Below are 18729 nucleotides of genomic sequence, written 5' to 3'. Positions count from 1 at the left end.
TAATTTGAAAATTAAATAAAATACAAAAATCAATTTCTCAGTTGTATGAATTACTTCTAAAATGCTATGTGACTACTTGTGGCTCATGGTCATTGTACTGGTCAGCAGAAGTTATAAAAGATAAATAACATTTCAGCAACTTCTGGAAGATAAAACTGGTCTAGTAAGTGAAAGAATTAAACATGGATGCGGATCATTTACAGTTTGCAATCAGATGATAAAATTTTTTAATTCCCATACAAGAATTTTGGAATTTTACAATTCAGTCACTAAAATATCTACTCCTTTATATATATTATGCATTGGGTGTTCTTCCAGGTAAAGGATTAGAAAAGCAGAATTATATCACTATACCTAAAATATAGAACTCACTATTTTATGAATGTGTGTGAAGTAATGTACATATTTAAAACTGAGTCACCAGTAATATGTGTTCTTTGTTTGAAGATCCACATCCAGCAATGGTCAGGGCTCACTCTTAGTTCTGTGCTCATCCACTGGGAGGACCAAAAGAATGCCAAGAATTGGACTCAGGACAAGCATGTGCAAAGAAAACAACCTGCCAACTCTACTAACTCTCCAGTACTTACCCAATAAAGCGCTTTAAGTCTAAGATAATACAGGTGAAAAATAAATTCACAAAGATGTGATTTGTATAATTTTGTCACCCAGTTTTCTTCTTTTCAATTTTACAGAAAATAATCCAATATTTCTTTTTATTCTAATATGTGGGCCATAGTGAAACAAAGAGGACATATTTTACAAAAGAATTACAAGTCTGTGAACTTTCCAGAGTGAAACCTGTGATTACTAGAGAAGAGATGGAAGTTCAGAGAGGAAAGAAATTCCAATAGACTGTTGAGAATCATTGATATTTGGGAGGAGGGTGGAGAGAATAAATAAAATGTTTTTAAAAGAAAAATGTGAATAAAATATCAAATGTATGTTTTATGAATGTTTTGTTCTGTAATTTTCATCATATTTTCCTGATGTCCATGTATTGAATTTAACTTAGGTATTAATGCGGGTTAATTTGACAGTATTATATAATAACCATTCTAGTGCTCATCCTGTTCCATCACTTCCTTTTAATAAAAAAAATAGAAAATTTTATCAAATTGTTTATCTCTAGTCTGTATCTACTCAATTATAAAACTTCTGCAAACAATTTTTTTCTGTCTTTCTTCAAATTTCTAGATTCTGAAGTGGAACCCTAATTTCTATTGGCTACTCTTGTTTTTCATTTTTAAAAATTTCAATGTTACTTTTTTCTTTTTTTTCTTTTTCTTTTTTGTTTATTTGCTTTTACTTTTTGGGTCACACCAACCAATACACAGGGGTTTATCCTGACTCATGCACTCAGGAATTACTCCTGATGGTGCTCGGGGGACCACATAGGTTGTTGAGAATCAAACCTGGGTCTGCAGTAGCAGTGTAGCACTGTCATCCCATTGTTTATCAATTTGCTCGAGCGGGCACCAGTAACATCTTACAACAAATTATGAGACTTGTTGTTACTGTTTTTGGCATTAATATTTTTGGCATATTGAATACGTCACGGGTAGCTTGTCAGGCTTTGCAGTGTGGGCGAGATACACTAGGTAGCTTGCTGAGCTATCCAAGAGGGGCGGAGGAATCAAACCCGGGTCAGCCGTGTCAGCGATGTGCAAGGCAAATGCCTTACCTGCTGTGCTACCACTCCAGCCCCTCAATGTTACTTTTACTAATATTTCCTGATATGATAAAATTGTTTAAACTCCTGTGACTTGAGATGATCTTTTAGCTATTCTAGTTTAGATGAAAGTTTAAGAGCAAACTAGAAAAGTTAAAAAGATCTATCTCTTGAATAGGTGCATGAGTACTAGGCAAAAAGATGCACACCTCTTATTCTCCCCTTTTGGGTACATTATAACTTTGGAAAACTTGACATTTATGTTTCGTACCTTGACAATGGATTAATCAGGTTGCTTTAATTTTCTTACTGTATATAACATTTAGGTCACTATGGTTTTGTTGTCTAACATTAGTCTTGCCAAATATTGGAAAGTTAGTGACTTTGATCTTTAAGTGAGTTAGATGCAAAGATACTTTTTTCAAATGAGCATTTATTTTGTTGACTATTCTGCCTTTCACTAGTGTCTATCTTTCTACAATCAGAAGTAATATGGGCTTTGATACATCACATCTGTCACTTCTAGCCATACTGAGTTTTTTCTTCTTCTTATCATTTGTCTTCATTCTTCAATACAGTACTTTTTCCAAGAAGCTGTCTTCCACGTTCCTACAAAATGGTTGACCTTGTAGATTTAGTTTTCCATCTGGTCATTTAGAGAACATTTTGTACTGTAGGAAAATTATGTCCCCAATTTTCCTTGACAGCTGTATTATTTTATCAAATAAAATGCTATCAGATTTGTCAGGTGTGGTTGTCTTCTGTGATGGAGGCTGGATTTCTTTAAACAATTCATCACTCTCAGAATGCTCTTGTTTTCTTAAGTCTGATCAGCATTTTGTATTATTTTCAGTGAACCTGAATTTCTTATGACAGAGAAATAAGACATTTCATTCTAAAAATATACCATATTTTCTCCAGTAATATATTTCTATATCTATAATTTATTGCCACAATAATATTGCTATTTTCAATTGATTTAAAAGTTTTCAGGGAATTTTCAAAAGTATTTTATTTAAGTTTCCACATTAGTATAAATTTTATAATAGTTATAAATGAAATCTTGAGTTTTGTTTAAACACAATTTCCAAATGAAAGCAGATCAATATTCAGAAAAAAATGAGTAAGTGAAAATTTCTTAATTTTGTTTAATACCCTGAGATGGATAGTTGTTTCAAAAGAGAATGCAAAGGTATGAGGAAAGTATAAATGAATATATTTATGGAGGTAAAGTTTGCTTTTTCCTTCATGGGAGATAAATATTATCTAAACTTTTTTATATAGGATGGGATGTGCATGTTGAAGAATTACCTGCACTGCATTGTAGCACTGTCGTCCTGTTGTTCATTGATTTGCTCAAGCGGGCACCAGTAACATCTCCATTGTGAGACTTGTTGTTACTGTTTTTGATATATTGAATACACCACAGGGAGCTTTCAAGGCTCTCAGAGAGGGACAAAGGAACTGAACCCAGATGGGCCGTGTGCAAGGAAAACTCCCAAACCCTCTGTGCTATCACTCCAGTCCAAAAAATTACCTACAAATTACAATTGTAAAAATCTCAAAAAAGAATAAAATAGTTGATTTAAAGAAGTCAGACTGTGCACTTTAGTCAATGCATAACTTTCCATTATAGTAATACTCATTATCACACATAAAATTAATAATAATTCCTAATAATACTAGTAACATCTAAGAAAATACACATAGGAGTAAATCAAAACAATTACTAGTGTAATGCAAATAAAATTTATCTTTTCTTCTATGTGAAAATTAGATATTAATTAAATCATATTTTTTGTTTAACTTATTTAAAAATTTTAGAAGCTAAATTAGTGGTAGAGCTCTGAGAAATGAGTTGTAAAATGCTGCTATCACATCCCAGTATGTCCAAAGCTAGTAAGAAACTTGGCTTATAAAATGATCCCTTTAGTCAATGGGAATTCTGATGGAGTCTGGGATATCATTGATTAAAATTGGCAGCTTCAGAGCCAGAGATATATGGCAAGGATTAGGATATTGTTGTATTGCTTGCAGCAGTCCCTAATTCAATTGCCCTGTAGTGCAAATGACCCGCAAGTACTGTCAGGAGTGATTCCTGATCACAGAGGCAGCAATAAACCAGCCATGGGAACCGCCACTTGTGACCCCCAAACTGTCAAAAATCACCAGGGTACCCTGATGATGCTCATGAGCCACTAGAGATACCAATGTATAAGTCCATTGTATCAACCAATGTGTTCAAGGCCCTACAGAGGTCCATATATCAATAGTGCTCAAATGCCAATGTGTTCAAATAACTAATCAAAAACAATGAGTGATCAGATGGCTAAAAAAACAAAAACCCTGGGTCCAGAAAGAACGTAGAATATAGATAAGGACTTCCCTGTGCTCTTTGTCAAACTTGGATTGATATTCAGCACTGCATATATTCCCCTGAGCAGCATCAGGACTGACCCTTAAGCAAAGAGCAAGGGATGAGCCCTGAGTTTTGGTCCCAAAACCAAGGGAAAAAAGAAGCAAAGGTAAAAAACTCAAGTTTTCTACTGTTTACAGGTGATCAACTTGAACTTCAATGATAAAGATAGGTACAAAGGAAAAGACTGGAAAACAATTCAGTAAGCATTATCTTATAAAAGGAGGGAATACTCATGTTCCCATGTTACTTTTCAACAAAAATAGTTTTCCACCTAAATAAGCATAAGAGAAAATAGTTGTCAACCTAAAAATATAAGAAACAATCATGTGCTTTATATAATGTTTAAGAGGAGAGTGTATCTAAAGAAGTTAGCACATATTATATACATGCTCCAAAGAAAGAAGCACTGAAATTTATAAAGCAACTGCTCTCAGGAGTCAATACAAAATTAAAGTCTTAAATAAGAATTTGGAAATGATGGCTTTAATATGGGTAGTTTAATCTCCTTATTATGCAAAACCAGATACACATTCCTCTATAATGCATAAAATATTTTTAAAGTTAACATTACATTCTGGGGACAAAATTCTGTAAGCAAAATAGAAACTGAAATGAGATCTATTGTCTATTCAGATTACAATGGATTAAAACTAGAAATTATTTTTCTCCTGTTCTAATGATTCATTTCTATGATTTCACCTTTAATTTCACACACACATTTTCTCTGCCAGACTAAACCTATTCCCAACCCTTTTCATAGTTGTCCTCTTTTATTGTATTCCTTAGATCTCAAATCTCTTTTCTAATTATAGTTACAATGACATTAATGCATATCCTTTGTGGAGGATTATATTTTTTATTTTTCTGTTCCTGAATCTCTATGTATGTGTTTTGTTGAGAATCTGAATCTTCACTGAGTGTCTTCAAGATAGCTCTTCTAAACTCTGTTATCAACTCTAAGTATTATTAAATGTGGTCTCCAAACTTCATCAGTCTATCATCTCTATTCTGTGTACACAAGGTTGACATCTTACCATCTCCATAAATTGCACTGACATTAATCTATGGAACTTCCTTGATTATCTCAATTATGGGAGGCAAATTGAGGGAACAATCACAATGTTTGGAATAATGAGTGAACCTTAGCTGAGAAAACCATGCTCCGACATCTTTCTATATGATTAGATCAATAAGCAATTCCATCCTAGGAATCTTCTTTTCAGCTGCCCTACTCAATATTAAACATTTTCAATATTTGTGGCGGACTTATTTCCAAATTTAAAATTCTACATTTTTTTCTTCCAGGAAATGGAATGACATTGTTCATCTTGACACCAATTAGATACTCTGGAAAAAAATTCCTTTTTTTCCCCAAGACTTAGCAAGTAATAAGTGCTTCAAATTTTCTTGGCTGGTTATAAGTATGGGTAGAAAAGTACAGATCCATCCCAACTTTTTGTACCACCATATATAATCAACACCCACAGATGTAACACAGTCCCTATTTCAGCTTCCACCATAACCATGGGTAACCAACACTAATACTAGACAAAAAATATCAAAAGTCAAGTCATGAACTAGATAGTGAACTGGTGACATTTCCCATAGATAATATTTATTTATGGCTGTGTTTAGGGGAGAGATTGCCCAGATCCATCTACTGTACTATGCTATAGCTATTCCTTCTAATACTTATCCTTTTAAATTTTGTACTTCTGGAAATTTCACTTGATTTGAAAATAATGTGTGGTGTCATAAAATTTTTGAAGTAAGACCTTGGTATATAAAAAAGGCAAATGTTATAGATTTCATAAAAATTATATATTGTATGAAATACCTGTTTTAAAGGTAACTGATATTGAACAAACAATTCATATAAAGTAGGGTCGAAGAGATAGTAGAATGAGTAGGGTCCTTCCCATGCATGTGAGTGATAAAGTTTCCATCATCAGAATCCTATATGGTTCCCTGAGTGAGTGCCACCAGGAGTGAGCACTGAGCACAGAGCCAGGAGCCAGTCCTGAGCACAGCCAATGCTGACCAAAACCAACCAAAAGAACATCAAAAAAACTTTAACAATTCACATAAGGCACAATAAATATCACAAAGTTAATTTCAAAAACAATCTCCTGACCCCCTTATGAAAATAAATTGAAATGCATCAGACTCACAGCATAGATTAAAGAAAGAGAATGAAAAACTGTTTTTAGTTTTCATCGAATTATTTCATGAAAGAAATTAATTTAACATTAATGATTACTTTGAAATAAATTGGGACTCGATACCCCATGACTACACACCAGCCTACAACATACACACACATACACACACACAAACACACAAGAGGAAAAAGTAAATTTCCTATTGAGTACTTTCCAGTGAAATCAGATTCTCTCCAGTTGTTGAGGTGTAAATAGTTTTAGTATTTTCATTCTGAAAGTAAACACAGAAAAACAAATCCTCATGGATGGCAGTGACTCAGACAACTGGCAGTTGCTAAAGAAACAGGATTCCCTTCTGTGTTGCAGCCAAGGGTAACTATTCTCTGAATTACCAAGAGTGCAAGAACAACCATGCAGATGAGAATGAAATGGTTCCTTTCTCTGAAATGAAATGTCCTATCTCTAAGTCAGCAATAACAAATTAATCACCTGACTGTAAAGAAGAGATATGCCCCACCCCATGTTTAATTAAAAATTGGAAGAAAGTTGTTAGAATTATTTTCAGAACCATTTTAAGAATTGTATGTTACTCAGGAGTACTGCATGAGCACTGTTGGTTGTGCCCCCCAAAAATAGCATATAGAGTGGTCATATGTAAATTATGGTAATATGTTCTTTTTGATATAAATGGTTCAAGGCCTTAAAACTGTTTTTGCTCTTTAGTTTTACATGATAACTAAATGTAAAAGAAAGCTAATATATTTTAAAAATTAAAGAAAATTTGTTTCCATGTTTGCATCTGAATTATGATTAGTTGGTGGTTTTTCAGTGTTTGTCACTACTATAACTTATTACATGACTACAATATTCATATGGGACTTTTCCAATGATTCTCTATTAAAATGGCAATGTGTATCACTTTAATATTTTCAATACTTGTGATACTTAGGGAACAACACTTTATTAATTATTTAGAGTTGTAGCACTGTAGCACTGTCTTTCCGTTGTTCATCGATTTGCTCAAGAGGGCCCAGTAATGTCTCCGTTGTGAAACTTGTTGTTTCTGTTCTCCTGTTCATCAATTTGATCGAGCAGGCCCAATTATGTCCCCATTTTGAGACTTATTGTTACTGTGTTTGGCATATCAAATACATCACGAATAGCTTGCCAGGCTTTGCTGTGCGGGCACAATACTCTCGGTAGCTTGTCAGGCTCTTCGAGAGGGGCGGAGGAATTGAACCCAGCTCAGCAGGGCCGGCAGCTGGCAAGGCAAATGCCCTATTGCTGTGCTATCACTCCAGTCCATAAATTATTTAATTCACGATCACTGTCCTCCCATTGTTCATCAATTTGCTCGAGCGGGATCAGTAACATCTCCATCGTGAGACTTTGTTGTTACTGTGTTTGGCATATTGAATACATCACGGGTAGCTTGCCAGGCTTTGCCATGCAGGAGAGATACTCTTGGTAACTTGCTGGGCTCTCCGAGAGGGGCAGAGAAATCGAACCCGGCTCGGCGTGGCCGGATGCATGCAAGGCAAACGTCCTACCACTGTGCTATCACTCCAGCCCAATTATTTAATTATGACAAGAAAAACTAAGCATCTTGTTATCAGTTTTATGTACATTCTTGAACATTTTACTTAAATTTAGGTATATTATTATAAATAACATTAAGAAATTAGCAATGCTTATGATTTAAAGGATATATACTGAGAAATAAGCCACACTGAACTGAAAAACTCACGCTTTGATGTCAAGTTGGTTGTGTGAGACTAAGCTGAAAACTGGACTCCGACCAAGAATGTAATGATGCTTTCCAAATCTCAGCTCCTAGGTGAGGGAACTTCTTTCCTAGCCAAAGGGAGTTGAGAGGAAGTGGAAATATTTGATGAGTTTCTTTTGCTTGTGTGAGAAAAAAAAATTAGCTTGAAGATAATAAGGGAACTAAAGAATATAGGTAAACTATGGAGACACACACACACACACACACACACACACACACACACATAGAGACAGACAGACAGACAGAGAAACAGAGACAGAAAGACTGAAACAGTTCCAGAGCAAGTGAGGGAAGATGAAAGGGTAAATTGTAATTAAATATACTAATAGGGACTCTAAATTTAAGTTTAAATAGAATGTATGGCACAGAGTATTGTATATAAATTCATTAAATGACTCTACATAGAGAACTCATGGCTGCTCCTCCCGAAAGAGAGTATAACATGAGGCTCCCTATAGCTATGCCACGGTACTCTGCACCAGGCTGTTTGTACTCTGGGCACCCCAGAGGGGGGCCGTTGAGAGCCCTCCCTGCATCAAGGAACCCAGCCCTAGCAGCCAACCTCCACAACCCAATCACCACCACACTTCAGGATGTTCCCCACACACTAGGGCCGAGCCTCACATATGAGTGGACATATTACTGGACACATCATAAGATACTCCCTACTCATTCTCCATAATTACCACACCATAATTGATGGGGTTCAGACAGTAGACAACAAATCATAGAAGGAAATATATATACACATATTTTCAGATAGATATTTCATATATATATGAAAGAACTGGCAGAGGAACCCAGGCATGCAGGTCCCGGGGCTGAGGTCTCCAAGCTTACTCGGATTGGGACTGGGCCTTCTCCACCCAGACTCCCCCCCCCCCCATCTTCCAGTAGGTAGGTGTCACACCCACCAGCTGCCGCCAGCGCCAGGTTGGTCCCATCAACAGCCAAGACGCAGAGACTATAAAATCCAGCTCCTGGAAGCACGCGGCTGCAAATGTGGCCATGCGACATCTTATTATCTTTCCTTTGGAGAACCTGGCAGGCTACCAAAAGTATCCTGCCCGCACGGCAGAGTCTGGCAAACTTCCCGTGTTGTACTCAATATGCCAAATACCAGTAACAATGATGGGTCTCATTCTCCTAACCCTAAAAGAGCATTGAAATGGCTCTTTTAAAATCTCAGGGCTAGGAAGAAGGAGACATTACTGGTGCCTGCTCGAGGAAATCAACGAACAACAGGATGATCTTATCGATTACAATAAGAGATACATTAATATATGCCAAAGCTTACATCACCCAAATTTAACAACATATTAGTGATATCCTATAGAATGTCTTAATGGCTCCTGCCAAAATTGAATAATCTTCAAAGTGTTTCCCATATGAATACTTTTTTTTTGTAAGCAACTTCAGCAGTTCTTCACAGATGATACAAAATATATTATTTCGGTGGTGTTTTGGAACAGGGATTGGGGCTTGGGATTGAAACATCCCGAATATGGTGAATGGTGAATGGAAGGTATGATGGTGGTGAGATTGGTGTTTGAATATTAAATGTTGTCAAATATTATAAACTAGCTTATACAATAAAAAAATTTGAAAAATGGCTCTAAATAGTCAAGTACAAATAATCCCTGTTCTATGACTACATAGAAGCAAATATAAAATAATTCTGGGGAGAATGCACAACAAACTTCCTCACTATATCAATTGATTCAGTATAACATATTTCTCAATCATCTTTCTCTGTGTTTACTTTCTGTCCAACAAACATCTATTTAGGTCAAATTTCAATATTATGTGTTAGGGAAACACATAATATTGAAACAAATAGATACCTATATATCTATATGAATTTATCTCTTTATTTTGACAAGTGTTATTCCAATTGCTCTTTGTCTAATACAAATTTTAAAAAATGCCATCCTATTTTGTTAACAAAGTACACAAATTTTTTATTACAATTAATTTAGATATTTCCAATTTAGTAATTTTTATATAAATATATATCTTCTTACATGCCATAGTAATAAGTAAAGTGTTGCTCCTTTTAGAGAACAAAAGACTTTCCAGCAATAAATTATTCAAGGGACCAGATGGTGCAGTGGGTAGGGAACTGGCCTTGCATGTAGCTAACCAAGATTCAAACTCTGGTGTACATATAGTTCCATGAGCCAATCAGGAGTGATCTCTGAGCTCGAAGCACAACTAGGTGTGACCTCAAAACCAAAACCAAACCAAAAAAAAAATCACTCATGTACAATAAGTAATAGCATCTTCATGACTAAAGATAAAGTCTTCACACTTGATAATGCTTTATCATGTTTATAGCATTTTAACTAGAGAAGTTAAAATATTCCTTTGATTGCAACATATAGATTTTATGTGCTATTCAGTGTAAGAGTAATATCCATTGTCTATTGGTACAAAGGGTTATTTTCAAAGTAGAAAAAGACTGAATTACTGTATCACTGTCATCCTATTGTTCATTGGTTTCTTCTAGCAGGTACCAGCAATGTCTCCATCTGAGATTTTAGCAAGTGTCACATTGGAGACTCTTTCAGGGTGAGGGGAATGAGACTCATCATAGTTACTGGGTATTGGCATATCGAATATGCCACAGGGAGATTTCCAGACTATGCCTTGCAGGCAGGATACTCTCAGTAGCCTGCCTAGTTCTCTGAGCTAGACAATAAGGGGTCGCATGACCACAAATGCGGCCATGTGCTTCCAGGAGCTTGGCTCTGGATTTTGGCCATTGATGGGATTATACAGTGCCGAAGTGAAGTTGGTGGGTGTAACTGTCTAGCTACTGGAAGATGGGAGATCTGGGTAGAAGTGGCCCAGTTCTGATCCCAGCAGGCCTGGAGATCTCAGTCCCGGGTCCCATGCACCTGGGTTCCTCTGCTGGTTCCTTCACATGTGAGGCTCTTCTGAATGTGTGGAGAGTGGTTTTAAGCAATGCTGTGGATGTTTCCAGAGGTCTTCAGCTGTCGGGGCTCTGCTCAAGGCATGGAAGAAAACTCAACCCACCCATCCCTCCAAGGATCCCTGGTGAGGACAGCCAGGCATGTAGTGTAGGAGACTCTGCACTGCTCTCTTCCGGAAGCTTGGTTTTACAGTCTCTGGATCTTGGCTGCTGATGGATTTAAACTGTGCCCGGGGGGGCAGTTGGTGGGTGTAACTGTCTATCTATTGGAAGACTACATATGGAAAAAAGGAAAGTTTCGCAGAAAAACAGTATTTTATAATGAGAAATGTTTTGTTTGAAGTTACTGTTTCTTTCTTCCAATCTTAGATATGTTAGACTCAGTGTGAGCATTGTACCCACTCATTTGATGAGAGATGATGTGCCTTTAACTCCTGAGAAAGGGGCTCCCTCTGGTAACTTGGGCTCCCTCTGGTGCCTGCTGAATTTCCTTTGCAGAAGCTAAAAGAGATACATTAATTAATTTACAATAATAGATACATTAATATACATTAATGTGTATATTATACATACACAAAATACATATATACACATACATATATGCATATATAAAAAGCTAAGAAAGATCACCTTCTATAATAAAAACTATAATAAGAACAAAATAGCAGGCTTATATATCACCTACATAAGTATGAACATGCTTATTTCCAGGTTTTTTTGTTGAGAAATAGCTGACATACTGCATAATTTCAAGGCATATAGCAAAATGATTTACTTTGCATATATTGTGAAATTACTATGACAGTAGGATCAGCTATCATCCCTATTCTTACAGAGAGTAGTAAAAAGTAAACAAAGAAGAAAATGGAGGAAGTATCTTTTTGTGATGAAAACTTCAGAATTCTGTCTTAAGTCTCATAATTTCAGCTAAACTCAGCAAATTGTGCATCTCTTGTATAACTCTAAGTTTCATTTTTGATCATCTCCATCTGATTCCCCTTTTTTCATTCTCTACCTCTGGCAACTAAACTGCTGATCATTTTTTTTATGAGTTTCATTGTTTCATATTTTTTTTGCTTTGATTCAATATATAAGTAGCATATTGATACATTTCTTCTAGGAGTGGAGGGAAGCTCCATTTGTGATAGAGAAGATACAATGAATATCACAATAAGATTCAATACAAATAAGATCCAAGTACAAAATAAAATTTAATGCAACATAATTCAGATGCCAAGGTTAAAAACTGAGTTATATAGATGATAACTAGCAGTATACTCTATTGCATTAAATGATTTGAATTTCTTTATTTACAGAGATTAAAATTATGTAGCAATCAATCAGCACTATATGACTTTTGTTGATTTATTTTCTAATAAATCCACTTACCAATTCTTTAAGTTTTGTTGAATATGTGCCGGGAACCTGGGGACACCAGTGGACGGAAGGGAACTTTGGGTTGGTGTCGGAACACTTTATGCTGAAATAACTCTATTATGAACAACTCTGTAAATGATTTTGTCTTAATAAATATATATTAACACTGTATCACTATCATCCATTGTTCGTGGATTTACTCAAACGGGTGCCAGTAACGCCTCTATTCCTCCCAGCACTGAGGTTTTATTCATTTATTTATTTTTTAATTTTTATTAGTGAGACACCATGAGGTACAGTTGTAGACTTACAAATTTTTGTGCTTGGATTTCAATTATACAATGATCAAATACCCATCCCTCCACCAGTGCCCATTTTCCACCACCACAGGTTCCAATAACCCTCCCACCCCCCACCCCCCAATCCCACCCTGCCTCTGTGTCAGAAAATTCCCTTTCGTTCTCTCTCTCCTGTAGGGTGTTGTGGTTTGCAAAAGAGGCATTGAGTGGCAATCATGTTTGGTCTCTAGTCTACTTTCAGCATGCTACTCCCATCCTCAGAGGATCCTCCCAACACCATTTATTTGGTGCTCCCTTATCTATCTGAGCTTTCTTTTCCCCTAGAATATGTGGCTGGCCTCCAAGCCATGGAGCAAACCTCTGGTACTAATCTCGGCTACTCTTGGGTGTTAGTCTCCTATTTTGTTTCTTTATGTTCCCCAGATAAATGCAATCTTGCTATGTCTATCCCTCTCTGACTCATTTCGTTTAACATGATACTTTCCATGCAGTACCACTTGTATGTAAATTTCATGACTCCATCTTTTTTAACAGCTACATAGTACTCCATTGTGTAGATGTACCAGAGTTTCTTTAACCAGTCGTCTGTTCTTGGGCACTCAGGTTTTTTCCAGATGCTCGCTATTGTAAAAAGTGCTGCAATGAACAAACAAGTGCAGATGTCACTTCGAAATTAGAAATTACTCCTGGGGGTACTCACGGGACAACATGGGATGCTGGGAATCGAACCCAGATCAGATGCATGCAAGGCAAACACCCTACCTGCTGTGCTATCACCCCAGCCCGTAAAGACAAATATTCTATCTGTCATCATTAGGTCACATCCAAATTAAAATCAAAGTATAATATAAATCAAAGGTAATTTTCTTTTAAAGAAAAGTAGGAAAAGAATGATCAGATAATGACTGAGAGTTGCTTAAGCCATTTGGAAGTTTTGCTTTCTGGATATTCATTTTGTTTGGACAATAAAAATAGTGAGCTAGGGTTCAGGATGACTCCAAATAGTACTTAGTCACTACCAATAACACTTCCAGTGGCCATGGATATGCAAGACTAAGGATCCAACTCAGCATACTGCTCACATAACATATGAGCTCCATTCTTTGAACCATACTCATACCTTATGCTTTATTACTTAAGATTCCCTTACAGCTTATTTAAACCATGATTCCTTGGATTAATTTATCTATCTTATCTGCTGAGAACTCATGACACTCCAAACAAAATTCCAGTAAAAACATATAATCCACACATGTAGTCTAATATGGGCTGGAGTGATAGTACAATGGACAGGGCATTTGCCTGCATGGAGCCGACCTGGGTTTGACTCGCCCACCTGGCAAGCTACCGAGAGTATCCCGCCCGCATGGCAAAGCCTGGCAAGCTCCCTGTGACATATTTGATATGCCCAAAACAGTAAGAACAAGTCTCAAAATGTGTTGTGTGATGTTACAGGTGCTTGCTCGCACAATTCGATGAACAACGGTAGGGCAGTGCTGTGCTGATGGTCTATTATGTTTGAAATACAGAAATCCTGGTGCACAAGGCCCAGGCAGGCGACTTGGTCGCGGGAGGCCAGAGGGAAGTCCTCAAGACAGGACCCGCACATCCCACACGCACCCAGGAGAACAACGGTCCCAATCCTCCCTGCGGAGTGACAGCATAGTGGTAGGGTGCTTGCCTTGCAAATGGCTGGCCTCCGCCCCTCTTGGAGAGCCCTGCAAGCTATGACAATGTTTTGGGCAGATGGCAAAACCTGGCAATCTACCCATGATGTATTCAATATGTCAAACACACTAATAACAAGTTTCATAATGGAGACGTTACTGGGCCCACTCGAGCATATCGATGAACAACAGGAGGACAGTGACAGTGCTACATAAATTCAAAACATATAATAGATGGAATAATTCTATTCAGATTTCATAATTATATTCCATGGTTCTAAATATCTTTCTTAAGATATATCAAATGTAAGATGATTTACCAAAAGAAGGATCAAGCATAACTAAAATTATCTGGTACATTAGAGATTCTCTTAAAATCCTACAATGAGATTAGCAGACATTTTAAATGGACTATACATACAAAAAATTAATCTCAGATAATAGGATGTTTATATGACATATGTTCCTGGATACTAGGTTAAAGATATTTTGGGAAATCAATTCAAATGGAAACGGGAAAAATTAATAAATGAAACATTATTTTTTTAAAAAATAGTAAATTTTTAAAAATTAATTAAACTCGGGGGTATGGTGCCACCAGCAGGTCAATCTGTACCTGTGAGGCGAGTGGATCAGAAGTCTCATGGCGTGTTCAGACTTCTAGATACCCCAAAATTGCTGCTGTGCCTTTGACCAGACCCCAAAACTTTGGGGTAAAATTTACCAAGAAAGTAAATGGCCAAAAGTTAGGTATGTGGGAGACATACCCACAAACCATCTCCGGGTCAGCTATATAATTGGAGGCATGGCCTCTCTGGTTCCTGATTGAACTGCTTAAAGACCATGATCCCAGAGGCTCAGAAACAAATCACGGAACCCAACGGCTTTTGGCAGAAATGAGTCCAGTCCCTGCAGTAGGCTACCAGTGCTGGGCCACCCCAGGTGGGAATAGGTTTTGTGCCTGTTCTCCCTGGTGGCTCGGTGGCCTTCATCCTCCAGAGGCCACTGGACAGTCAGGTTTGGGCCCACAGTGATGAGACATGTGAGGCCTCACAGGATGGGGGTGGAGCCGGCCCTTTCCTCCCCGTGCCAATGGGACCCCAAGTTGCCTCCCATGAACAGCCTTTCTGGCTCCTGATCAAGCTGCTTAATGGCCATGATCCCAGGGACTCAGAAAAAACTTTCGAAACCCAGAGGCTTTTGGCAGAAATGCGTCTAGACCACGCAGTAGGTTACTGTCTCCAGGTCACCCCAGGGAGGAAAGGGTGCTCTCCCTCCCACTGCTCCCCCTTGGAGGTCTGGTGGCCACCATCTTCCAGAGGCAACTGGACAGTTAGGTTTGGGCCCTCAGTGATGAGACACACGGGGGCTCACGGGATTGGGGTGGAACCAGTCCTTTTCTCCCCATCCCAACGAGCCCCTGAGTTGCTGCCCACAAACAGTCTCTCTGGCTCCTGATCAAGCTACTTAACATCCATGATCCCGAGTCTCAGTAACAAATCTTGAAACCTAATGGCTTTGGCAGAAATGCGTGTGGGCCATGCAGTAGGTTACCGGCTCTGGGCCACCCCAGGTGGGAACAGGTTTTGTGCCTTGGCCTGTTCCCCCTTGGCGGCTCGGTGGCTGCCATCCGCCAGAGACCATTGGACAGTCAGGTTTGGGCCTGCAATGACGAGCCATGTGGGGCCTCATGGGATGGCGTGGAGCCAGCCCTTTCCTCCCCATCCTAACAAGACCGCAAGTCATTGCCCACAAACGGCCTCTCTGGCTCCTGATAAAGCTGCTTAATGGCTATGATCCCAGAGACTCAGAAACAGATCTCGGAACCTAGAAGTTTCTGGCAGAAAATCTCTCCAGATTTAATTATTAAAATTTTGAAATTTCAAAATTGTGCCACCACTACTGCAACCGCGTGACATCATATATTATTCATGACCAGCAATAGAAAACAAATTGTCTACTGTTGCCTTTTTGGCAGATCTGAGCGTTGGGGCAAAATCCCAAATAATAATGGTGGATGTGGTGTTGAAATGTTGAATGTGATCTAAGTATAGAGAGAGTGATTTGGAAATCATCTGCCCCACAGGTAGGGGGAGGGTGTGGGATGGGGGTATACTTGGGTTTTTGGTGGTGGAGAACAGGCAGTGGTGAAGGTACAGGTGTTTCATTGTATGACTGAGACTTAAACCCGAAAGCTTTGTAACTGCTCTCACAGTGATTCAATAAAGAAAATTATAAAAAATGGGGAAAAGTTAGTGTGGTGGAGTTCATGCAAAAATCAATCAGCCTAATCAGTGAGTGAATAAATAGCAGTACTCCTACATAAAAAATAAATTAAAAAATAAAGTCATGTGTAGGCAGCTCTTAAAAAAATTAATTAAACTAAATATCTTCTGCACAGTGAAACAAACTATGATAATAACAAAAGAGATATTTTACTTCATGGGATAAGATATCTGAATATAGGGGTGATTATTATCTAACAGGGGTCAATATTCAACATCAAACACAACAAACAGAAAACAAAACAGAAAAGAAAAAACAAATACCTAATTTAAAACTGGACCATTCAATAGACAAGCCACCAAAAAAGACAAACCAAAAGCATGAACAGGTAAGAAATAGCAAAATATCCCAAAATATTATTGAAATTTGTTATTATCTTTTGTTACTACTTAAATGTCCCCGACCCCATGCCTGGCTGTCCTCGCTGGGGCCCCTTGGAAGTGGGCAGGTTGATTTTCCCTCCTCGCCCCGAGCAGAGCCCCAGCAGCCGAAGACCTCCAGAACCAGCCACAACCGTGCTGAGATCACTCTCCACACGCATGAAGGTACTGGCAGAGGAACAAAGACATGCAGTTCCTGGACTGAGATCTCCAAGCCTGCCCGGATCGGGGCTGAGCATCCTCCACCCAGATCCTCCATCTTCCAGTAGGCGGGGCTCACACCCACCAACTGCCTGCCCCCCCACCCCCCCACCCCGTGTAATTCCATCAATGGCCAAGACCCAGAGACTATAAAAGCCGCTCCTAGAAGCGCTTATGATCTTATTATCTCATTCTTGGTTTGGACAACCTGTCAAGCTGACAAATGTAACCTGTCCACACGGCAGAGTCTGGCAAACTCCCCATGGCATACCCAATATGCCAAATACCAGTAACAATGATGGGTTTCATTCTCCTAACCCTGAAAGAGCCTTGAATGTGGCACTTTATAGAATCTCAGGGCTAGGACAAAGGAGACGTTACTGGTGCCTGCTCGAGGCAATCAACGAACAACAGGATGATCGTGAACGTGATCTACAGGAATGGAAATTCATCAAAATACAAAAATAAAAATGTGTTGGAGAGTACAGGAGAAAAGAAAACTTTTGTATATTGTTGGTCATAATGTAAAATGAGTGTAACTATGTGAAAAGCAATGTGGAGATTCTGTAGAAATAATTCAATAATAATAATTTGAAGTGATATATATATACCTTATGTTTACCACAGCATTATATATTATAGTCAAATGTTGGAACAGACTGTGTAACAATTGATGAATGAATAAGAAAAATATGCTCTATTCACAAAACAAAATACTATTCATAAGTAAACATTTGGATATGCTATTTGATATTAGATATTAGCCTTAATATTGATATTTGATATTAGCCTTCTTTATTATATTGAATGTAAATCTTTAATATACTCCTCAAAGTTCAAAAACAACAACAAAACAATAAAAAATGAGAGACAAAGAGACTCCTCCCCAAAGAAGACATATGGTTGCTTAGTAAGGATATCAAAACGTGTCCCTCATTTCTTGTTAGGGTAATACAAGCCAAGACAACACTGAGATATCATCTCATGGGAGTGAGAGGACATATATGCAAAAGCCTGGAAATAAACAATCTTGATGGGGGATAGCGGCCAAGGTATTCTCAATCACTGTTAGAAAGTAGCATGGAAATGATCAAAAATGTAGGAATACAACTCTCACTCGACCCAGTGATTCCACTTCTTGCAATCTACTCCAAAAACACAAAAGTATTAATTTGAAAGAATATATTCACACTTATGTTAGTTGCTGCATTAGTACAATAACCAGGTTGTGGAAAGAACCTAAATGTCCAACATCAAGAAGTCGGGATACCTAGACACAATGAAATAGTACACAGATATAAATAAAAGATGGAATAATGCAATTTGCCACGACATGAATAAATTTGGAGGGGGTTAGAAGTAGCAATTGTGTATACTGAAACAATAAATAACACTATTATAACTACCTATGATCACGGTCATCGTCACGGTCCTCCTGTTGTTCATCAATTTGCTCGAGTAGGCCCAGTAATGTCCATCATGAGACTTGTTGTTACTGTGTTTGGCATATCAAATACATCACGGGTAGCTTGCCAGGCTCTGCCG

The sequence above is a fragment of the Sorex fumeus genome, unplaced genomic scaffold (genome assembly GCF_029834395.1).
Source record: "Sorex fumeus unplaced genomic scaffold, SorFum_2.1 ptg000265l, whole genome shotgun sequence".
In the NCBI taxonomy this organism is placed as follows: Eukaryota; Metazoa; Chordata; class Mammalia; order Eulipotyphla; family Soricidae; genus Sorex; species Sorex fumeus.
Note: the sequence above shows the minus strand (reverse complement) of the source record.